The sequence below is a fragment of the Pseudophryne corroboree genome, chromosome 2 (assembly GCF_028390025.1).
Source record: "Pseudophryne corroboree isolate aPseCor3 chromosome 2, aPseCor3.hap2, whole genome shotgun sequence".
Taxonomy (NCBI): domain Eukaryota; kingdom Metazoa; phylum Chordata; class Amphibia; order Anura; family Myobatrachidae; genus Pseudophryne; species Pseudophryne corroboree.
Window position 1 is genome coordinate 402,813,012 of NC_086445.1, and position 24,663 is coordinate 402,837,674.

The window sequence follows — 24,663 nt, forward strand, 5'->3', positions numbered from 1 at the left end:
GAGTCACCAATCTGCTAGGGAGGGGGGTCTGTAGCCGGCCAGCCAGGGGGCACATCTACAGGGGGCACAACTGCTGGGGGCATATTTACTGGGGGCACATCTGCAGGATGGATATCTACTGGTGGCATAACTACAGTGGGCACACCTGGTGGTGTAATGTGACTAATGGACACAGCTGTGCTGTGTAATGTGCATCGGTACGAAGCCACACCTCTATTTTTTGCGCACAACTTTGGCGCTCACTAACCCTATTTTACCTGTCGAGGGGGGCCAAAGGAAACTTTCGCCCTGGGCGCCGCAAGGTCTAGAACTGGCCCTGATCTCCCCCTCTGGGAGTTATTCAGGTTTGTTAGCAAACCAAAAAAGCAAGCAATTGGACAAAACCATGTTGCACTGCAGGTGGAGCATTTGTAACATGTGCAGAGAGTGTGTAAAGGGCCCCATACACTGGAACAATAATGCCCGATTTCATCCGATTTTGGCCATTCGGCCCGATATATTGGATGAAATCGGGCATTTTGGAGGTGTTTCTGATCCGATCCGATGCGTTCCCGTGAGCATCGGATCGGATCCTCCAGATTGACCATGCTGCACAAGTGATCATGTCCGACCCTGCCCGCAGGCATGGCTGGGATCGCACAAGATACTGTACATCATATGCAAAAGGACAGCATACAATGTATCTTGGGCGATCCTGCCGCCCGGGAGGCTGCCGGGGTTATCGCCTTCGACATGGCGGTCGGACATGTCGCATAAGTGTATGGGGCTCTTTAGATTTGGGTGGGTTATATTGTTTCTGTGCAGGGTAAATACTGGCAGCTTAATTTTTACACTGCAATTTAGATTTTAGTTTGAACACACCCCACCCAAATCCAACTCTCTCTGCACGTTACATCTGCCCCAGGGGTGGATTGGGAACAAAAAGCGGCCCTGGAAAACTTTGTACTAATGGCCCCACATGAGCGGTCGCTAGGCGGGAGGGGGCTGAACGGCGGCGTTAAGCCGCCGTTTAGGGGGAGCGGTCCAGCCAAAGCAGGCGTGGCCGGACCGTTGGGGTGGGGGGGGTGGGCCGCGGCGGCTGCGTGACGTGTCATGCAGCCGCTGCGGCCAGCGGGAGCGACGAGCAACGCCCGGCCAGCCGCAGGAGCTGCGCTGGCCGGGAGTTACTCCTCAAATACAAAGGCATCGCCTCTGTGCGATGCTTTTGTATTTGTGCAGGGGCGGGGTGGCACTGACATGCGGGGCGGACTATCCCTGTGCTGGACGTCCCCCCGCATGTCTGAGTTAACGATCGTAGCTGTGCTAAATTTAGCACAGCTACGATCAACTCGGAATGACCCCCATGGGCAGCACCAGAGGTGTAAGGTCTAGCCAAGGGCCATGGCAGCAGCACCCTCCCCCCAAGACTTTCCAGATAGTGGGCATGTCCAGCATCAAGGGGGAAGTTAAAAATAAATAAAAATAAATATTATGATCACATTATGTGATACACCTTCAGAATTTAGGAAACTATATCATTCTTTAGAAAGATATATTTTCTTGCTTATTACACCAACCGTATCCCAATCACTATTCACTCAATCTTATATGTCAGCCAAGCAGGCAGAGAGAGCATACACTAGATCATCTGCAATCACAGGCTAAGTTGCAAAGTCATTTTCATATATGCAAATTATTTTACATCTTATTCATTATGTCTATAAAAAGGATCACATGTCCTCAAACAAAACAGGCCCCACGGATGCGTCGGCCCACCGGGAATCTTCCCTGTAAACCCTATGGCCAATCCGCCTCTGATCTGCCCCACCTGCAGTGCAACATGGTTTTGCCCAGTTGCTTGCTGTTTTGGTTTGCTAACAAACCTGAATAAGGCTCATTATCCCCATCCTGCTCACTTCATTAGGAAGCGGGCAGGATTTGGGATAGTCACCTACCCTTCCGGGGCTGCGGGGGACTACCCTAAAAATCGGGAGGCTCTCGCAGCTTCCGGGAGGGTAGGCAAGTATGTCCCAGGGTGATGAAAAATGGGAGCGTGACATGCGGACTGGCAAGGATTTATGATCCCTTTGGTGCACACAAGGGCCTACAGTGGCACCTGGGTGTCACCAAACCCAGTAATGCCACTGATCCTGTGCTGTATCTCTTCCATTCTTCAGCAGGACAGTTCCTTCCTTAATCAATTAACTGACGATTTTTTCAACAAAACAGCTCAGAAATTATCTTTTATTGTATTATTTAATAAAGTTTAAAATGTATTATCAATAATATATTTAAATAATTTATAAAAAATATATATATATATATCTAGGGGGTGTTTTGCACTCCCCTCATACCCCTGTGTCCATAGGCCACCATTATAAAATAACTTCCCATCCCCCACTGGCAATGCCTCCCCACCAGTGTTCATAAATCCTAACAATACCCCCCCCCCCCACACACACACACACACACACACACACCCTTAGGAGTAAATAAAATAATTTGTCATATAAACTACCCCCCCCCCCCCCCGTAAAAAGCTTAGATTTTTGCACCCTCCCCCCGTGACCAGTATTTATTTTTATTATCATTTGAAACCTCCAACTCTCCCCCCTCCAGCCTCATATGGCTTTGTTACCCCTCCCACATCCCTACTGATACTAGATACCCTCAGGGGGTTACTCCCACCCCCATGGGCATATACCTCCCTCACATTCAGAGTGCAGCCAGGGCCAGCAACAGAAGTCTTGAGGCCAGGTACGCCGACATCTCTAGGGCCCCCACAATGCCCCTTGACTTGGCCGAGAGGTGTTTTAAAAAAAATTGTGTGGGTATATATATATATATATATATGAATCAGATAAGCGACACTCACCAGTCTTTTTTCATAAATAAAAACATCCTTTATTGAGATCCTACATTTTGGGGATGGACCCCGTCATCAGGGACAGCATAACCGGCGACGGTAGTCCGTCCCCGAAACGTAAGGTCTTAAAAAAGGACGTTTTTATTCATGAAAAAAGACTGGTGAGTGCCCCTTATCTGATTCTTCTAGAAATAGCTCACTAAGGGCTTAAGAAGGCACCGCAGGAAGTATAATCGTTATCCAGAGTAGAGTGCCAGGCATTTGGACTTTATATATATATATATATATATATATATACACAACCTTTCTTCAGGCCACAAATAGCAGCCAGAGAGAGAGACCAGCACACCACCTTTAAGATTTTTAAAGTATTTCTTATGCAATCAGTGTTCATCGAAAACAAATACAGCATTATGGCAGGTAATTCTGAAGTTCAAAAGAGATAAAACATGTTACTTCTCATTTCCTCACCAGGACCTGAGAGCAGGATATCCCTCATCAGCCCAACACCTGTTTTGGTGGTCTCCCACCTTCATCAAGAGCTTCACAAACAAAGTGTATAGTGCTGTGCTTATAAATGGTAAGGCGCCTGTCATTAGCAGTATGATCTCCCACACCTGTGTTCATTGTTACTCACCTGTATTCCCCCATCACAATGTGTCACCTGGCACTCACGGCGGTGAACCGCACGCCGGAGGCCGCTGGAACACACCTTCATACATCACAGCACTGCAGCTCAAATGACAAAACAGTTTATTCCTGCTTCAGCGTTTTGAGGTCATCACCTGGTCATAACCTTTAGGGTTAATGCATTAGGGTTAGTTTAGGGGTGTGGGTTAAGATGGCCATACACGTACAGATTTATTGTCAGATCTGGCTGGTTGGAATGAAAATCTGGTAATGGATGACAGCAAATGATAATTGAATATTTGCTCCCAAACACGGGAAAACAGACAAAAATGGTCAATCTGACAAATTTGTGAAATTCACGTCCGTTTTTGTTCGTTTTACGGCATTTGGGAGCAAATGTCCAACTGTCATTTCTGCTCATTCATTTCCAGATTTTCATTCCAACCAGCCCCTTCCGCCCCGCTACCACCTCTGCCTGTCAATCAGGCAGAGGCGATCGCAGCCCTGAGCTGCATTTAGCATCTCATTGGGCTCCTGGGGTGCGCATGCGCAGTGCGGCTGCTGCGAGTGCGCACACCACAAAAGGATTCAGACTGGGATTGCTGCCACTGCAGTGATCCAGTCTGAATTAGCCCCCTAATGTATACTTTGGGTATTACATGATGTGCATTAAGTATACTAGGCCTTAAAGTCTATGCATCTATTATAGTACTACTTAACACTTGATACAGCTGATTGGCTGCTGTGCTCAGCCTTCTATGACATCACTAAGTATGTCACAGACACCAAGACGGAACTGAGCTGAGGAACTTGTTATTACGGCAGAGTAGATTGTTCTTCGCAAACTACTGGATGTGTATCGTGTTGCTGCATATTTGTTGCTACATTTTCTGACTTTGAGAGAATACATTACCATCGAGCCCCATATTTTATGGTTGGCACCCAATCATGGATGTGAGTATAGACTTGTCATATTCTTTCCTTATTATCAAGCTGTATAAATGCAGCAATATCTACCTTTTAGATTGGTAATTTCTCTCACTGGTGTCACTGTATAAAGGTCTGTATCATGTATAGATACCGTACTGTACTTGTACCTGTAGAATTATACAGATATGGTAAGAGAGATTTCTTTTCCTAGTAGTAAATTATTTTCTCACGAAGGGGACTTAAGTCTTCAGAGTAAATGGCAGTTATGCTATCTAATGTTTAGTAAAGGATCCTGCGCCTGATGGCTCATTAGTAGAGTTACATAGTAAACATACAGTAAAAAGGCTTTTCCAATCTAGGTAAATGGTACAGTATATTAGGCCCTTTAATATCTACACCATATATAATGCCACCCAACTTATTTCTTTGTTTCTTCCAGAGATATATTACAATGGGGTAATGTGTGTAGTTAGAAATACATTTGTAGTAATAAGTGTGCCCACCATGGAACATAAATCATAGATTGTACTTCGCTGGCTAGTAAATCTGATGATGTGCAGTTTGTCATAATTACTGATATTTGATAATTTTGCTATGGGATGTAAAGCAGTTATTATTGTAAAGGCAAGAGCTGGTGGTTACCAACCCAAAAGGCCAAGTTCTGCCTTTATGGAAACACAACTTTAATCCCATGGCACAAATTAAAAAATAATCAGGCATTTATATGAATTGCCCTCCATTAAATAAACCCCATATCTACCTTTTTCCATCTACGAAAGTATGTAGCAAGATTCTGCCTTTCATCTTATCTTTGGGTAATTATTATTAGTGTTTATGCTATTCCAGAATAAGACAACCATCTGGTCTGTTCCAGTCATGAATTTAGGTCATATCCTCGTCTAAGTAGCACAATTATAGAGGTGCCCTAGTCCAGATTCTTACCCCACCTTCCAGACCCAACATATTTTACTTACATCCCCTTTAACCCATGCAGTTTACCAATCAGGCAGTACTTAAGGAATATGGACTATAGGAGGCAGCATTGTGATTGGGTCTAGGGATGCAGAGTAGGTATAGCCTCACTTCTTACTATACAATGCAAAACAATTCAGACAATTACATACATTTTTTTTAAAATCTATTATAATAATCTGTTTTAATGAGACTATTCATTTGATCTTGTATAAAGACCATGTTTTCATTTTAAGGTGAACAAGAACTCCGGGCATCCAAGCACCTCATCACCCTCCAGTGGTAAGTATGCTGTTTATCACAGTATGTTTGTTTAGATATAACAAAAAAATTACTATCCATAGTTGTACTTTCCAGGTCACTGCTATGCTAGAGGTGCATGGATGTTTTATTAATATAGTGTAACTGTGTATGAGAAGTACTTGGGCCTCAGCACCATCATCTGTGACAATGTGAGAATGTGTGCCATATGCCCTCCCCACTCACCCCTTGTCACATATGCTCCCCCACCATTCTATCATTATCACCTGTAACCCAAGGTCCCCCCACCACACCGCAAGTTCCCACCAGCTGCATGATTGGTAGAGGGAAGCTGAGGCCTTCACAGCAGCTGCAACCCCTGCGGCTCCACATGGAAAAGAATAGAGTCAGTACCACTGACTCTGCCCACTAATGACAGCTCCAACGCTATACACAGGACTCCCACATAATGGAGTAGTGTGACGCTGCTGTGTAATGCAGTGTTACTCTTTCACCATATAGTACAGCACGTTATTTGCTGCTGGTAGGTGTGGACTGACAGAGCAGGGTAAAGTGGGACATTACTCATAGTAGTCCCTACAGTCAGGATACAGCTTCCCAAAAGCAGGAATATTTGCCAGACTCAGGACAGGTGTCAGACTCTGCTGCTTTCTACCTAGTTTTAGCACAAACACACAATATTTTAATATCAACACACACACTCACAGTCACACACACACGCATTCTAAAGGAGAGGGAGTACATCATACTTGCCTACCTGACCCTCTCCATGAGGGAGAAAATGCTCTGTTCCTGGACTTTCCTGGTAATGTATGATTGCCATCACCTGTGGTGAGCTAGTTAATTGATAAGAAAGGTGTTTCACCACAGGTGATGGCAATCGTACATTACCAGGAAAGTCCAGGAACAGAGCATTTTCTCCCTCATGGAGAGGGTCAGGTAGGCAAGTATGGAGTACATTCAATAACAATATTGTACATCTGATCAATTTTGGTAACCTAGGCTGTGGAATAAGAAAGGGAGAAAATAAGATTTTACTCACCGGTAAATCTATTTCTCGTAGTCCGTAGTGGATGCTGGGTACTCCGTAAGGACCATGGGGAACAGACGGGCTCCGCAGGAGACTGGGCACTCTAAAGAAAAGATTAGGTACTACATCTGGTGTGCACTGGCTCCTCCCTCTATGCCCCTCCTCCAGACCTCAGTTAGGGAAACTGTGCCCAGAAGAGCTGACATTACTAGGAAAGGATTTGGAATCCAGGGTAAGACTCATACCAGCCACACCAATCACACCGTACAACTTGTGATAATTATACCCAGTTAACAGTATGAACAACAACTGAGCCTCCTTAAACTGATGGCTCAGAACAAAAAACCCTATAGTTAAGCAATAACTATATACAAGTATTGCAGAATTCCGCACTTGGGACGGGCTCCCAGCATCCACTACGGACTACGAGAAATAGATTTACCGGTGAGTAAAATCTTATTTTCTCTGACGTCCTAGTGGATGCTGGGTACTCTGTAAGGACCATGGGGATTATACCAAAGCTCCCAAACGGGCGGGAGAGTGCGGATGACTCTGCAGCACCGAATGAGCAAACTCAAGGTCCTCCCGTATCAAACTTGTAGAATTTTGCAAACGTGTTTGATCCCGACCAGGTAGCAGCTCGTCAAAGTTGTAAAGCCGAGACCCCTCGGGCAGCCGCCCAAGAAGAGCCCACCTTCCTCGTGGAATGGGCTTTGACTGATTTAGGATGTGGCAATCCAGCCGCAGAATGTGCAAGTTGAATCGTGCAACAGATCCAGCGAGCAATAGTCTGCTTAGAAGCAGGAGCACCCAGCTTGTTGGGTGCATGCAGGATAAACAGCGAGTCAGTTTTTCTGACTCTAGCCGTCCTGGAAACATAGATTTTCAGGGCCCGGACTACGTCCAGCAACTTGGAAGCCTCCAAGTCCCGAGTAGCCGCAGGCACCACAATAGGTTGGTTCAAATGAAACGCTGATACCACCTTAGGGAGAAATTGGGGACGAGTCCTCAATTCTGCCCTGTCCATATGGAAGATCAGATAGGGGCTTTTACATGACAAAGCCGCCAATTCCGACACACGCCTAGCCGAAGCCAAGGCCAAAAGCATGACCACTTTCCACGTGAGATATTTCAACTCCACAGTCTGAAGTGGCTCAAACCAATGTGATTTTAGGAAATCCAACACAACGTTGAGATCCCAAGGTTCCACTGGGGGCACAAAAGGGGGCTGAATATGCAGCACTCCCTTAACAAACGTCTGAACTTCAGGCAGTGAAGCCAGTTCTTTTTGAAAGAAAATAGGCAGGGCCGAAATCTGGACTTTAATGGATCCCAATTTTAGGCCCATAGTCACTCCTGACTGTAGGAAGTGCAGAAATCGACCCAGCTGAAATTCCTCTGTTGGGGCCTTCATAGCCTCACACCAAGCAACATATTTTCGCCATATGCGGTGATAATGTTTTGCTGTCACATCCTTCCTAGCTTTTATCAGTGTAGGAATGACTTCAACCGGAATGCCCTTTTCCATCAGGATCCGGCGTTCAACCGCCATGCCGTCAAACGCAGCCGCGGTAAGTCTTGGAACAGACAGGGCCCCTGCTGTAGCAGCTCCTGTCTGAGAGGCAGAGGCCAAGGGTCCTCTGAGATCATTTCTTGTAGTTCCGGGTACCAAGTCCTTCTTGGCCAATCCGGAACGATGAGTATAGTTCTTACTCCTCTCTTTCTTATTATCCTCAGTACCTTTGGTATGAGAGGAAGAGGAGGGAACACATAAACCGACTGGTACACCCACGGTGTCACTAGAGCGTCCACAGCTATCACCTGAGGGTCCCTTGACCTGGCGCAATATCTTTTTAGCTTTTTGTTGAGGCGGGACGCCATCATGTCCACCTGTGGCCTTTCCCAACGGTTTACAATCAGTTGGAAGACTTCTAGATGAAGTCCCCACTCTCCCGGGTGGAGGTCGTGTCTGCTGAGGAAGTCTGCTTCCCAGTTGTCCACTCCCGGAATGAACACTGCTGACAGTGCTAACACGTGATTTTCCGCCCATCGGAGAATCCTTGTGGCTTCTGCCATCGCCGTCCTGCTTCTTGTGCCGCCCTGTCGATTTACATGGGCGACCGCCGTGATGTTGTCTGACTGAATCAGCACCGGCTGGTTTTGAAGAAGGGGTCTTGCCTGACTTAGGGCATTGTAAATGGCCCTTAGTTCCAGAATATTTATGTGTAGGGAAGCTTCCTGACTCGACCATTGTCCTTGGAAGTTTCTTCCCTGAGTGACTGCCCCCCAACCTCGGAGGCTTGCATCCGTGGTCACCAGGATCCAGTCCTGTATGCTGAATCTGCGGCCCTCGAGAAGATGAGCACTCTGCAGCCACCACAGCAGAGACACCCTGGCCCTCGGGCACAGGGTGATCAGCCGATGCATCTGAAGATGCGATCCGGACCACTTGTCTAACAGATCCCACTGAAAGATCCGTGCATGGAACCTGCCGAATGGAATTGCCTCGTAAGAAGCTACCATCTTTCCCAGGACTCGCGTGCAGTGATGCACCGACACCTGTTTTGGTTTTAGGAGGTCTCTGACCAGAGATGACAACTCCTTGGCCTTCTCCTCCGGGAGAAACACCTTCTTCTGTTCTGTGTCCAGAATCATACCCAGGAACAGCAGACGCGTCGTAGGAACCAGCTGCGACTTCGGGATATTCAGAATCCAGCCGTGCTGTTGTAGCACTTCCTGAGATAGTGCTACTCCGAGCAACAACTGCTCCCTGGACCTCGGCTTTATAAGGAGATCGTCCAAGTACGGGATAATTATAACTCCCTTCTTTCGAAGGCGTATCATCATTTCGGCCATTACTTTGGTAAATACCCTCGGTGCCGTGGACAGACCAAACGGCAACGTCCGGAATTGGTAATGGCAGTCCTGTACCACAAAACGGAGGTACACCTGGTGAGGTGGGTAAATGGGGACATGTAGGTAAGCATCCTTGATGTCCAGTGATACCATGTAATTCCCCTCTTCCAGGCTTGCAATAACCGCCCTGAGCGATTCCATTTTGAACTTGAACTTCCTTATATAAGTGTTCAAGGATTTCAAATTTAGAATGGGTCTCACCGAACCGTTTGGTTTCGGTACCACAAACATTGTGGAATAGTAACCCCGTCCCTGTTGAAGGAGGGGAACTTTTATTATCACCTGCTGGAGGTACAGCTTGTGAATTGCCGCCAGTACTACCTCCCTGTCCTGGGGAGTAGCTGGCAAGGCTGATTTGAGGTAACGGCGAGGGGGAGACGTCTCGAATTCCAGCTTGTATCCCTGAGATACCACTTGTAGAACCCAGAGATCCACCTGTGAGCGAACCCACTGGTCGCTGAAGTTCCGGAGACGGGACCCCACTGCACCTGGCTCCACATGTGGAGCCCCAGCGTCATGCGGTGGACTTAGTGGAAGCAGGGGAGGATTTTTGTTCTTGGGAACTGGCTGTATGGTGCAGCTTTTTCCCTCTACCCCTGCCTCTGGGCAGAAAGGACGCGCCTCTAACCCGCTTGCCTTTCTGAGGCCGAAAGGACTGTACTTGATAATACGGTGCTTTCTTAGGCTGTGAGGGAACCTGAGGTAAAAAAGTCGACTTCCCAGCTGTTGCTGTGGATACGAGGTCCGAAAGACCGTCCCCAAACAATTCCTCACCCTTATAAGGCAAAATTTCCATGTGCCTTTTAGAATCAGCATCACCCGTCCACTGCCGAGTCCATAATACTATACAAAAAAAGATGGAAAGTGTATACTGCGCCCGCAGAGAACAGCAGTGAAGGTGTACAAGGAGATGTCACTCTTTCTCCACAACAACTCTTAGAACAAAAAACAAAAGTACACCTTCCGCTGCGCTCCCCTTAAAGTCCTTAGATAACAATTATGAAAAGAAATATGCAAAGAATAAAAAAAATATTAGTCATAAGTCCCAAATTCAACAGTTCATAGAAAAAAATTCTCCACACTCCAAATATCTAATAGTCAAAGAGGCGTGGCATTCTTCATTAAATGATATTTCACAGTGTTTCAGTCTATAATTCTTGGCAAGAAGTTCTATAAGGGTACGCACCGTACTCACATGTACGTTGTGCGTATTGTGTTCATAAAGGTATCTTTTTCCTTTCGTGTACTTGGGGTCTCCTTCCTCACAGGATCTCCTCAATGACGTGGAGAAAAAGGAAGAAAAGAAGAAAGGGGTATATAACCCCAATGGTGTAATACGTTCAATACAATAATTGTACAAAAATTTTGCCACAGATGTTGTATCCTATTTGGGGTTACAGATGCGTACCCAACTCACATAGACAAAGATGTAATATTCTTATCAGGGTATCTTTTATTAATTCAAGAAAGTGGGGGTGATGCGTACCCCAAACTCACGTTCTGCAGGATTTATGAAGACGCATCAAGGTTTCTTTAGATGACTGTCCTCCTGCCCCTTCTTTACTGTAATTTCCTCAGGGACACCAGGTGTGTAGAACTCCAAATATCGTACTCACATGTACGTTGTGTGTATTGTGTTCATAAAGGTATCTTTTTCCTTTCGTGTACTTGGGGTCTCTTTCCTCACAGGATCTCCTCAATGACGTGGAGAAAAAGGAAGAAAAGAAGAAAGGGGTATATAACCCCAATGGTGTAATACGTTCAATACAATAATTGTACAAAAATTTTTGCCACAGATGTTATATCCTATTTGGGGTTACAGATGCGTACCCAACTCACATAGACAAAGATAGACAAAGATGTAATATTCTTATCAGGGTATCTTTTATTATTCAAGAAAGTGGGGGTGATGCGTACCCCAAACTCACGTTCTGCAGGATTTCTGAAGACGCATCAAGGTTTCTTTAGATGACTGTCCTCCTGCCCCTTCTTTACTGTAATTCCCTCAGGGACACCAGGTGTGTAGAACCCACAAAAAAGGAGTTTGGTTTTTTAGGGTAATATATTCATTTATTTTTAAAAAAACCGTTTAAAACAGATAATTTTTGAGTTTTTTCATAAAAGCAAAAATCCACCATGCAAACAAAAACGGGGGAACACGACCAAATACTGGGAGGTAGTTGTGAAAAACAGACCTGGGGTGCGGTACGTCCGGACTCCCACACTCCTAGGTGCTGATCTCCTGGGTACTGGGGTGTGCCGCCAAAACCAAAAATTTTTGTACAATTATTGTATTGAACGTATTACACCATTGGGGTTATATACCCCTTTCTTCTTTTCTTCCTTTTTCTCCACGTCATTGAGGAGATCCTGTGAGGAAAGAGACCCCAAGTACACGAAAGGAAAAAGATACCTTTATGAACACAATACACACAACGTACATGTGAGTACGATATTTGGAGTTCTACACACCTGGTGTCCCTGAGGAAATTACAGTAAAGAAGGGGCAGGAGGACAGTCATCTAAAGAAACCTTGATGCGTCTTCATAAATCCTGCAGAACGTGAGTTTGGGGTACGCATCACCCCCACTTTCTTGAATTAATAAAAGATACCCTGATAAGAATATTACATCTTTGTCTATGTGAGTTGGGTACGCATCTGTAACCCCAAATAGGATACAACATCTGTGGCAAAATTTTTGTACAATTATTGTATTGAACGTATTACACCATTGGGGTTATATACCCCTTTCTTCTTTTCTTCCTTTTTCTCCACGTCATTGAGGAGATCCTGTGAGGAAGGAGACCCCAAGTACACGAAAGGAAAAAGATACCTTTATGAACACAATACGCACAACGTACATGTGAGTACGGTGCGTACCCTTATAGAACTTCTTGCCAAGAATTATAGACTGAAACACTGTGAAATATCATTTAATGAAGAATGCCACGCCTCTTTGACTATTAGATATTTGGAGTGTGGAGAATTTTTTTCTATGAACTGTTGAGTCCATAATACTCTCCTGGCAGAAATGGACATCGCATTAATTCTAGATGCCAGCCGGCAAATGTCCCTCTGTGCATCTCTCATATATAAGACTACGTCTTTAATATGCTCTATGGTTAGCGATATAGTGTCCCTGTCAAGGGAATCAATGTTATCAGACAGGGAATCAGACCACGCTGCTGCAGCACTGCACATCCATGCTGAAGCAATAGCAGGTCTCAGTATAGTACCTGAGTGTGTATACACAGACTTCAGGATAGCCTCCTGCTTTCTATCTGCAGGCTCCTTTAAGGCGGCCGTATCCTGAGACGGCAGTGCCACCTTTTTTGATAAGCGTGTGAGCGCTTTGTCCACCTTAGGGGATGTCTCCCAGCGTAACCTATCCGTTGGCGGGAAAGGGTACGCCATTAGTAACCGCTTAGAAATTACTAGTTTCTTATCTGGGGAACCCCACGCTTCTTCACACAATTCGTTTAACTCATCAGATGGGGGAAAAGTCACTGGCTGCTTTTTCTCCCCAAACATAATACCCTTTTTTGTGGTAACCGGGTTAATGTCAGAAATGTGCAACACATTTTTCATTGCCGTAATCATACATCGGATGGCCCTAGTGGATTGTATATTTGTCTCATCCTCGTCGACACTGGAGTCAGACTCCGTGTCGACATCTGTGTCAGCCATCTGAGGTAGCGGGCGTTTTTGAGCCCCTGACGGCCTCTGAAATGCCTGGGCAGGCGCGGGCTGAGATGCCGGCTGTCCCAAAGCTGCGTCATCGAACCTTTTATGTAAGGAGTTGACACTGTCGGTTAATACCTTCCACATATCCATCCACTCAGGTGTCGGCCCCGCAGGGGGCGACATCACACTTATCGGCACCTGCTCCGCCTCCACGTAAGCGTCCTCATCAAACATGTCGACACAGCCGTACCGACACACCGCACACACACACAGGGAATGCTCTGACTGAGGACAGGACCCCACAAAGTCCTTTGGGGAGACAGAGAGAGAGTATGCCAGCACACACCACAGCGCTATACAATCAGGGATTTACACTAACAAAAGCGATTTTCCCTATAGCTGCCTTTATATATAGTTTTGCGCCTAAATTTAGTGCCCCCCTCTTTTTTACCCTTGATGTCTGGAAACTGCAGGGGAGAGCCTGGGGAGCTGTCTTCCAGCGGAGCTGTGAAGAGAAAATGGCGCCGGTGTGCTGAGGAAGATAGCCCCGCCCTTTTTATCTGTATAATGGCGGGGGATTATGCACATATACAGCTTAAAAGCTGTATTATATGCCAAATTGCCATGTAAGGTACTCTAATTGCTGCCCAGGGCGCCCCCCCCTCCCCCCCCAGCGCCCTGCACCCATCAGTGACCGGAGTGTGTGGTGTGCATAGGGAGCAATGGCGCACAGCTGCAGTGCTGTGCGCTACCTTAATGAAGACCGAAGTCTTCAGCCGCCGATTTTCTCCGGTTTCTTCCGTCTTCTGGCTCTGCAAGGGGGACGGCGGCGCGGCTCCGGGAACGGACGATCGAGGTCGGGCCCTGTGTTCGATCCCTCTGGAGCTAATGGTGTCCAGTAGCCTAGAAGCACAAGCTAGCTGCAAGCAGGTAGGTTTGCTTCTCTCCCCTAAGTCCCACGTAGCAGTGAGTCTGTTGCCAGCAGATCTCACTGAAAATAAAAAACCTAAGAAATACTTTTCTTTCTAGGAAGCTCAGGAGAGCCCCTAGAGTGCATCCAGCTCTGGCCGGGCACAGATTCTAACTGAGGTCTGGAGGAGGGGCATAGAGGGAGGAGCCAGTGCACACCAGATGTAGTACCTAATCTTTTCTTTAGAGTGCCCAGACTCCTGCGGAGCCCGTCTATTCCCCATGGTCCTTACGGAGTACCCAACATCCACTAGGACGTCAGAGAAACAGGAGGTTTGGATCAGAAGCGGAGACTAAACGGGGGACACACGGAGAGATCCGTGCTTAAAATCTAAGCAATCTGACTAGATTGCTTAGATTTTAAGCACGGATCTGTCGTGTGTATGCCCCTCGCCGGTGCTAGATTGAGCCTGCATGCAGGCATAATCCAGCGGGTCACTCACTTCAGCGCTATTTGAAGTGAGCGGCCCCCTGTCGTCGTCCCCCTCGCTCAGCACATCCCGGGGTAGCAGTGAAAGGACAGCACATGGGTCTCAGAGGTGATTGGGGTCCCGGGGCAGCAGTGAAATTACACACAAGCCCCAGAGTTGAGTGGGGTCCCAGGGCAGCTGTGTGAAATGAGTGCCCCCCTCTCGCTCAGCACACATCATGCTGTGCTGAGTGGGGGGAGAGATGTGTACTGAGCGGTCTGTGTTAAGATCACTCAGCACACATCTCTCCCGTCAGTAATGGCCTTAAGGTAGATGTTCCCAAACTGTGTGCCGTGGCTCCCTGGTGTGCCTCGGGACACTTGCAGGGGTGCCCTGGGTTGGTGGTCCAGGACCAATTCAAATTATTCATGGTCAATATAATAGGCAAAACCAGTGCTGGTGGCTGCCAGTCATAAAATATGTGGCCAAACAGAAGCAAATCTTGTCCCTCACCACACAACTGACCCTAAGGATGACATATAAACGCGATCTACTTAATGTAATATTTATTTCTAAATTTCTCAATAAGAAATTTTTGGCCTAGGGGTGCCATGAAAAAAATTCTGATATACTAGGGCACCGTGATTCAAAAAAGTTTGGAAACCACTGCCTTAAGGGATCGAACATATTACCCTATTATCATTGTGGCTAATAGGATGGGTGGTCTTCAATATGCCGGCGGTCGGGCTCCCGGCGACCAGCATACCGGCGCCGGGAGCCCGACAGCCGGCATACCGACACTTATTCTCCCTCGTGGGGGTCCACGACCCCCCTGGAGGGAGAATAAAATAGTGTGGCGCGCGTAGCGCACCACCGTGCCCGTAGCGTGGAGAGTGCAGTGAGCCCGCAAGGGGCTCACTTGCGCTCGCCACTCTGTCGGTAAGCCGGCGGCCGGCCTCCCGGCGCCGGTATGCTGGTCGCCGGCAGATCGTAGTGAACCCAATAGGATCAACCCCTGAAAATAGAAGAGGAACTAACCAGATTATCAGGGATGGGGGACAGGGGGAATGAATACAACATACACCCACCCTTGTGGACTTAAAGTTTTAAGTAAGCAGCTGGAGGCCAGAGGTCTATATAGGTCCGCAGGTACGTCAGATATTTTGTTAGTGTGTAATTCAGTTTAGATGCTTTTTAACGCTCTTTCCACCACCAGCTGAGGCTCAAATGTTAGGCTACTTAAGGCCAGTACACGTCTTTAGATGTGTGCTGAGCGATCTGTCACAGACCGCTCAGCACACATCTCTCCTCCCACTCAGCACAGCATGATGTGTGCTGAGCGAGAGGGGGGCACTCATTTCACACAGCTGCCCTGGGACCCCACTCAACTCTGGGGCTTGTGTGTAATCTCACTGCTGCCCCGGGACCCCAATCACCTCTGAGACCCATGTGCTGTCCTTTCACTGCTACCCCGGGACCCCACTCAACTCTGGGGCTTGTGTGTCATCTCGCTGCTGCCCCGGGACCCCCAGTCACCCCTGGGACCTGTGTGCATAGCTCCCAACTTTGTCCTCCTATGAAGAGGGACACACGTGCGGCGAAGCCGCGCGCGCTCCTGAAAAGGGGCGTGGAATATGAAAAGAGGGGCATGGCTTTGCGGTAAACCCGCGGTAGCGATCAACGCCCCTGTTTTTGTCACTGAGGGGGCATGCCCAGTGCTCTGTGAGCTGCTAGCATACCCTCTCTCCCTCTGCAGAGCAGTGAGTGCAGGAGCCTCCCAACTGCTCCCCCCAACGCGGGACACTGTGGCCCGTGGGTGGAGCAGCGGGACAGTCCCCAAAAAATGGGATTGTCCCGCGAAAATCAGGACAGTTCGGAGGTATGCCTGTGTGCAATCTCCTCGCTGCTGCCTCAGTGACCCCACTCACCTCTGGGGGACTCATTTCCAAGGTCAGCACTGAGTAGGAAGATGAAGCTAGAGGTTACATAGCAATCAGGTTGGGAGGAGATGGACCGTCTTCCCCCATCTATGGAGGATTTGCCAATAATTCATGGCTTAGCCTACAACACTGAACCAACAGTGCCAATATACATTTATCGCGTTCATGCAAAAAATCCCTAAATGTTCATAATAAGAATACTATGCTATTATATAATTATATATCTGTACTAAGAATACAATGAAATAATTCCACCTTGTAATATACAATGTCCATTCTGCAATGACAGGTGAGAAGAGGAAGAGATTCCAGGGGCCCTTTCTGGCCAAAGATAAGGAGCTTCCCTGTAAGTATAATTTTCCTGTTTTAACAAATTCGGCATGTGTATATAAGTACTACTGGGTACAACTTAATGTCTTCTTGCCACAAAATAGCAACAATAAAAAATGACAATTATTGGGACTAAAACCTGATACAGGTTGAGTATCCCTTATCCAAAATGCTTGGGACCAGAGGTATTTTGGATATGGGATTTTTCCGTATTTTGGAATAATTGCATACCATAATGAGATACCATGGTGATGGGACCTAAATCTAAGCACAGAAGGCATTTATGTTACATATACACCTTCTACACACCGCCTGAAGGTCATTTAATACAATATTTTTAATAACTTTGTGTATTAAACAAAGTTTGTGTACATTGAGCCATCAAAAAACAAAGGTTTCCACTATCTCACTCTCACTCAAAAAGTTCCGTATTTCGGAATATTCCGTATTTCGGAATATTTGGATATGGGATACTCAACCTGTAATTGATTAATATGCCCCTTATGAACAAGCTGCAGGCAAAATCAGCATTTATTAAAGTGAATGCTTGTCATAAAACATGCATAGAGGTCCATTCCTTTACATCAGGCATGTCAAACTCATGGTCATCCAGCTGTTGTGAAACTACAAGTCCCAGCATGCTTCACCAGCTAATCAGTGGAAGGTATGCTGGCAAAGCATGCTGGGACTTGTAGTTTCACAACAGCTGGAGGGCCACGAGTTTGACATGCCTGCTTTACATTATCTGATGATCAGCATCAGAGCACCATTATTAGATGTAAAGAACTTGTACTAAATCCATAATGAATGCATCTGCACACTTGTCCTTAGCCTGAGTCATATCAGCTCCACTACTTGGCTCAGATGCTGCAGATGTCTCACAGGTCAGAATCTCCCCCTGCTCCATAAGTGCACTTACCAGTAACAGTAAGTGACAGGGTCACAGCAGTATGGTGACTATAGGCTGGATCACTGATACCAGTAATATCTCATATGCAGAGTTACACACATATCAGTGACCACAATTCCCCTATCCATATGCTTGGTACCACAACCAGTGGCACCGACAGGTCTGCCAGGCCCTGGTACAAGAAGGGGGCATGGGCAAAGGAGGAGGCATAGCTAGACCCTCTCCTTAAAAAATAAAATATGATCTCCGTGCAGCCACAAAGCGAATTGACTGCTGCTGCAGCGCATCTCTCCCCAGCTCAGCACACAGCTCTGCTGCAGCGGCAGTCAGCTCTCTCTTTCCCTGGATGGCTCTCTGCAATGGGGGAGGGGGGTCAGATGGACCAGGGACCCCTTTAGTGCCCCTCCAAAAGGCCCAGGTAAAAAGTACCTGCCCCCCCTGCCCTCTCTGCGCCACTGTCCACAACTGGCATCATTATCAGTCTGCACATGAGCCAGCCCTATACCTGGCACACCAGCATCATCATCAGTCTGCATGTGACCTAGCCCTATACCTGGCACATCAGCATCATCATCAGTCTGCATGTGACCTAGCCCTATACCTGGCACATCAGCATCATCATCAGTCTGCATGTGACCTAGCCCTATACATAGCACATCAGCATCATTATCAGTCTGCATGTGACCTAGCCCTATACCTGGCACATCAGCATCATCATCAGTCTGCATGTGACCTAGCCCTATACCTGGCACATCAGCATCATCATCAGTCTGCATGTGACCTAGCCCTATACATAGCACATCAGCATCATTATCAGTCTGCATGTGACCTAGCCCTATACCTGGCACATCAGCATCATCAGTCTGCATGTGACCTAGCCCTATACCTGGCACATCAGCATCATTATCAGTCTGCATGTGACCTAGCCCTATACCTGGCACACCAGCATCATCAGTCTGTATCAGGGTAGGAATAACCTTGTTCGGAATGCCCTTTCGAGCTAGTATCAGGCGTTCAACCTCCATGCCGTCAAACGTAGCCGCGGTAAGTCTTGATAGGTGAATGGCCCCTGCTGCAGCAGGTCCTCCTGAAAAGGACTTGGCTCTTCTTGCAGTTGAACCAGAAGATCCGCGTACCAAGCCCTTCTTGGCCAGTCTAGAGCAATGAAGATCGCTTGAACCCTTGTTCTCCTTATGAGCTTTAGAACTCTTGGGATGAGTGGAAGTGGAGAAAACATGTACACCGACTGGATCACCCACGGAGTCACTAGAGCATCCACCGCCACTGCTTGCGGGTCACTCGACCTGGAACAATTCCGCTGAAGCTTCTTGTTGAGACGATCTGGGTATGCCCTGTCATGCCTAGCAAGGTTTGAGGATCCGGCAGCTGAGACTTGTCCAAGGTAGTTGTCTGCGGATGAATAAGACGAGGGGGTTGGATATAGTTCCTTCTCATGGGACATGGGGCAATGAAGAAGGCAGGTGGAGCTGAGTCAGTGAGTTGTAGTTCTTGAGAATGAGGCTGAGGTAGAGAACTGTGGCTTGTGAACGATGACTTAAAGACATAGTTGTAGACAAAGAACTGTGGGTTGTGGCTTGAAAGACAAGGCTGTAGATAATGAACTGCGGAACTGTGAATGGTGGTTAAAGACATGGCTGTAGACTAATAACTGTGGACTGTGACTTGAAAGACGAGGCTGTAGATAATGAACTGCGGAACTGTGGATGGTGGTTCAGAGACGTGGCTGGAGACAAAGATCTGCGGACTGTGGCTTGAAAGACGAGGCAGAAAGCCCGGGGCCGTCCGTGCCCAAAGGGTCTTACTGGACCGGGGTTTCCAGGAGCGCTTCCACAGACAGCAGTAGGTTAGGAATGGCAGGGCTGCAGCAGCAACTGAGAACCGGCTAAGCAGGGTCAGGAGTAACCAAAATACGGCAAGAATCCTGGGAGCCCAGGGCTAAAGCACCTACAACAGGGTTGTAACTTGAAGCACTGGCCTCCCTGTTATAAACCAGCCCCCTTTTATAAGGAGAACTCTCCCTGGATTGGCTGGAAGGGACAGGAAGCCAAAACTATGCCTCAAACTTTGGTCTCCAACATGGCGTCGGCCAGTAATGCAGACCTCCCTGTAAGGCCACAGGGTGCACTGCCCCTGGTCTCATAGCAACCGCCCTGGCAAGGAGAGACCCGCTGCAGCGGCTTCCCGCCGCCACGAGCGGACCCCCTCACCGTCGCTACCGCTGCCCACGGACCCGGCGCGGCAGCCCTCCTCTGCCGCTGCCTACACGCCACCTGCAAAGCCAGCCCCGCGGCCCCAGCGTACCGGTAAGACCCCGGACGCTGACATGCCCCAAAGATCTGTTACCTCCTTGAACACCTCCGGATGGAGACTCCACTCCAATGGATGGAGATCGTGTCTGCTGAGGAAGTTCACTTCCCAGTTGTCTACTCCCAGAATGAAGATTGCTGACAGCGCCAACACATGCTTTTCTGCCCAGAGGATGATTCTTGTTACCTCTGCCATTGCAGCTCTGCTCTTCATTCCGCCCTGTCGGTTTATGTAAGCCACTGTTGTCACATTGTCCGACCGCACTTTAATGGCCTGATTTCTCAGAAGATGGGCCGCTTGGAGAATACCGTTGTAAACGGCTCTTAGTTCCAGAATGTTTATCGGCAGGTCGGCTTCCAGACTTGACCACTTTCCTTGGAAGGATACCTCTTGAGTGACTGCGCCCCAGCCCCGGAAACTTGCATCTGTGGTTAGAAGGACCCAGTCCTGAATACCGAACCTGCGGCCCTCCATAAGGTGAGGTAATTGCAGCCACCAGAGGAGTGAAATACTGGCCTTTGGCGACAGACGTATTTTCTGGTGCATGTGTAGATGGGATCCCGACCACTTGTCCAGGAGATCCAGTTGGAAGGACCGAGCGTGAAACCTCCCGTACTGCAGAGCCTCGTAAGAGGCCACCATCTTTCCCAGAAGGCAAATGCACTGATGAACTGACACCCGGGCTGGCATCAGGACATCCCGCACCATCGTTTGAATCACCAACGCCTTTTCCTCTGGGAGAAAAACCCTCTGCATCTCCGTGTCGAGGATCATTCCCAGAAAGGACAACCTCCTGGTTGGTTCCAAATTTGATTTTGGAAGATTCAGGATCCAACCATGTTTCCTGAGAAGCTGGGTCGTGAGTGCTATGTACCGTTTCAGCTTCTCCTTGGACGATGCCTTTATCAGCAGATTGTCCAGATACGGAATTATGTTCACCCCCTGTCTGCGGAGGAGAATCATCATTTCCGCCATCACTTTGGTGAATACCCTCGGTGCTGTGGAGAGGCCGAATGGGAGTGCCTGGAACTGAAACTGACAGTCCAACAGTGCGAATCGAAGATAAGCTTGATGCAGCAGCCAAATCGGAATGTGGAGGTACGCATCCTTGATATCCAGGGATAACGAGATTTATGGTAAGAAGTTACCGTTGTTAAATCTCTTTCTGCGATGTACACTGGGCTCCACAAGGATTAACATCGGGGTGTAGAGTATGATCTTGATCCGAGGCACCAACAGGCTCAAAGCTTTAACTTTCTTCCCAAGATGCATAGCGCCGCCTCCTATATCACCCCGCCTCCGTGCACAGGAGCTCAGTTTTGTTAACAAGCGTTAGTAGCCACATACACCACACTCTCCCGACAGGAGAAAGTGTCAGCGGCTAATGCCATACCAACCCACAAAACCAAAGTGCGTCAGGGTCTCGCCTTGTGGAGCCCAGTGTACCTCGCAGAAAGAGATTTAACAACGGTAAGTTCTTACCATAAATCTCGTTTTCTGCTGCAGGGTACACTGGGCTCCACAAGGATTAACATCGGGGATGTCCTAAAGCATTTCCTTATGGGAGGGGATGCACTGTAGCAGGCACAAGAACCCGGCATGCAAAGGAAGCATCCTGGGAGGCGGAAGTATCGAAGGCATAGAACCTTATGAACGTGTTCACTGAGGACCACGTAGCCGCCTTGTACAATTGTTCAAGGGTCGCACCACTGCGGGCCGCCCAAGAAGGTCCTACAGACCGAGTAGAATGGGCTATAATGGTAGCAGGAGCTAGAAGGCCAGCCTGTACATAAGCATGTGCAATTACCATTCCAATCCATCTGGCCAAGGTCTGCTTGTTAGCAGGCCAGCCACGTTTGTGAAATCCAAACAGTACAAAGAGAGAATCAGACTTCCTAATGGAGGCAGTTCTCTTCACATAAATACGGACAGCCCGTACCACATCCAAAGACCGCTCTTTGGAAGACGACTCAGGAGAACTAAAGGCCAGAACCACAATCTCCTGATTAAGGTGGAAGGAAGACACCACCTTGGGTAAATAACCCGGACGCGTTTTAAGAACCAACCGGTCACGGTGAAAATCAGATAGTGGGACTTCTAGGATAAGGCACCCAAGTCCGAGACCCTTCTAGCTGAAGCGATAGCCAGCAAAAACAATACCTTAAGGGAAAGCCACTTAAGGTCTGCAGATGCAAGAGGTTCAAACGGAGACTCTTGCAAGACCTCCAGAACCACTGACAGATCCCAAGGGGCCACGGGTGGTACATAAAGAGGCCGAATCCGCAACACACCATGAGTGAAAGTATGAACATCCGGTAGGGTAGCAATCTTTCTCTGAAACCAAACCGACAAGTGTTGTGGGAAGGCCAACAGTATGGCCGTACCAAACTTGAAAACGTCATGATTATGAGACGCGCACCAAGTAAAGTAAGAATTCCAGCCCCTATGGTAAAACCGAGCCAAAGCCGGCATACGGGCCTTCAACATCGTTTGAATGACCGCCTCAGAAAAACCTTTGGCCCTCAAGACGGAAGCTTCAAGAGCCACGCCGTCAAAGCCAGATGGGCCAAGACCTGGTAAACACAAGGGCCCTGAACGAGGAGGTCTGGTCGTTGTGGAAATAGGAGACGATCTAGCGAGAGGCCCTGTAGATCGGAGAACCAGTGCCGTCTGGGCCACGCTGGAGCGATCAGAAGTAGGTTTCTCCCTTCTTGCTTGAACTTCCGTATTACTCTGGGCAGGAGTGACATCGAAGGGAACACGTACGGCACCTGAAAGTTCCATGGAATTGCCAGAGCATCCACGAACGCTGCTTGAGGATCCCTTGTCCTTGCTCCGAAGACCGGAACCTTGTGATTGTGTTGAGACACCATCAGGTCCACATCTGGAAGGCCCCACTTGTCCACGAGAAGTTGAAACACCTCTGGATGGAGGCTCCACTCTCCGGCGTGTACGTCCTGACGACTGAGAAAGTCCGCTACCCAGTTTAGGACCCCTGGAATGAACACTGTGAATATGGCCGGCAGATGGCGTTCTGCCCACTGAAGAAGCCGTGATACTTCTCTCATTGCCATGCGCTTCGAGTGCCGCCTTGATGATTGATGTAAGCCACCATGGTGGCGTTGTCCGATTGTACTTGAACAGGTCTGTTCTGTATCAAATGCTGGGCCAGGTTCAGTGCATTGAACACCGCCCGCAGTTCCAGAATGTTTATCGGGAGTAGAGACTCCTCCTCGGTCCACCGACCCTGAAGGGAGTGTTGTTCCAACACCGCGCCCCAACCTCTCAGACTGGCCTCCGTCGTCAGCAGGACCCATTGGATATCCAGAAGGGACGACCCCTGCTCAATCAATGGTCCTGAAGCCACCAGCTCAGTGACAGGTGGACCTCTGGAGACAAGGAGATCATGTGAGATCTGATCCGGTAAGGCAGGCCGTCCCACTTGGCAAGAATTAAAATCTGCAGAGGGCGAGAATGGAATTGAGCATACTCCACCATGTCAAAAGCCGACACCACGAGACCTGGGCACTTGCACTGCCGAATGTATCGACACTTGCGGACGAGATAGGAAGCATCGAATCCTGTCCTGAAGCTTCAGGACTTTCTCCTGAGACAAAAACAACCCCAGGGGGGGCGTGGCCTGGACGCAGCAGGGAGAGGTTGTGCTGCAACAAGAGCTCCTGCTATAGTGGGCTAAAAACACTGATTTAAGTGGTGCTTTTTGCCTAAACCCACTTTAATTGTTATACCCCACGGCCGTGGGCTGTGCTCTGCGGGAAGACACCCTGCCCGGTGGACGCTGCATCACTCTACCAACTGCGGCCTAACCTGCAGCCACAAGCCGGGGCCTTGAGTTTGGGGACTGCCGGACTACAAGCTCCGGACACAGTACACATCCTGAGAGAGACCCGGGGAGCCGAGCCTTTCCATCTGGACATACCCGCACCCCTCTCCACCCCGTGCCTGACCGCCGGCCGCTACATTACCAAGACAGCATCGCTGCCTCACCGCGGGAGCCGTAACAGCCGCACGGACCATCCTGCTCGTCCCGCTGCCGCCGGCCATCTTGAGGTGAGAGCCGACGCTGACCGCGGCTTACCGCTACCCCGCTGCTCTCCACCCCAGCCTACCTCCCTCCACACCACCAAGCCTGTTTGGATGCCCCGATATTCGGGATCCGCACATTAGGTGACAGACGTCACAGTAAACGGCCCGCCGCGCGGCCCTCCGCTCCCCCCACCCCACCTGCGCTCCGACGGTCACTTACACCGGATATACACCCTGTGACATACACGCCAGCTGCCTTCCCTACACCCTGAGAAGTTGTACGTTCCAGTGAGGTGCCCGCCGGCCGGCGACACCCAAGAAGAGAGAGTAACAGACATCTACTCCTCACCCCACCAGACGTCCCACCCTGTGAAGACTCACAGTATCCAGCCCAGCTCATCATTATACATCAACACTGAGGGGGCACAAGCTGACCATTCTCCACTGCACACTCAGGGAG

General features: G+C 48.6%; 1 long non-coding RNA gene across 2 annotated transcripts in view; it reads left to right on the top strand.

Moving 5' to 3' along the window:
* The first annotated feature begins 3,323 nt into the window (after positions 1–3,323).
* LOC135023775 (uncharacterized) overlaps positions 3,324–24,663 on the top strand; it is a 53,323-nt gene continuing 31,983 nt past the window's right edge. The window contains exons 1-3 of one of the 2 annotated variants that reach the window (XR_010220690.1): positions 3,324–3,425; positions 5,614–5,659; positions 16,878–16,934. This is a non-coding gene — a long non-coding RNA (uncharacterized LOC135023775). Of the gene's footprint in view, positions 3,426–4,334; positions 4,430–5,613; positions 5,660–16,877; positions 16,935–24,663 lie in introns of those variants that run through there. The other variant, XR_010220688.1, reaches the window with a different exon arrangement.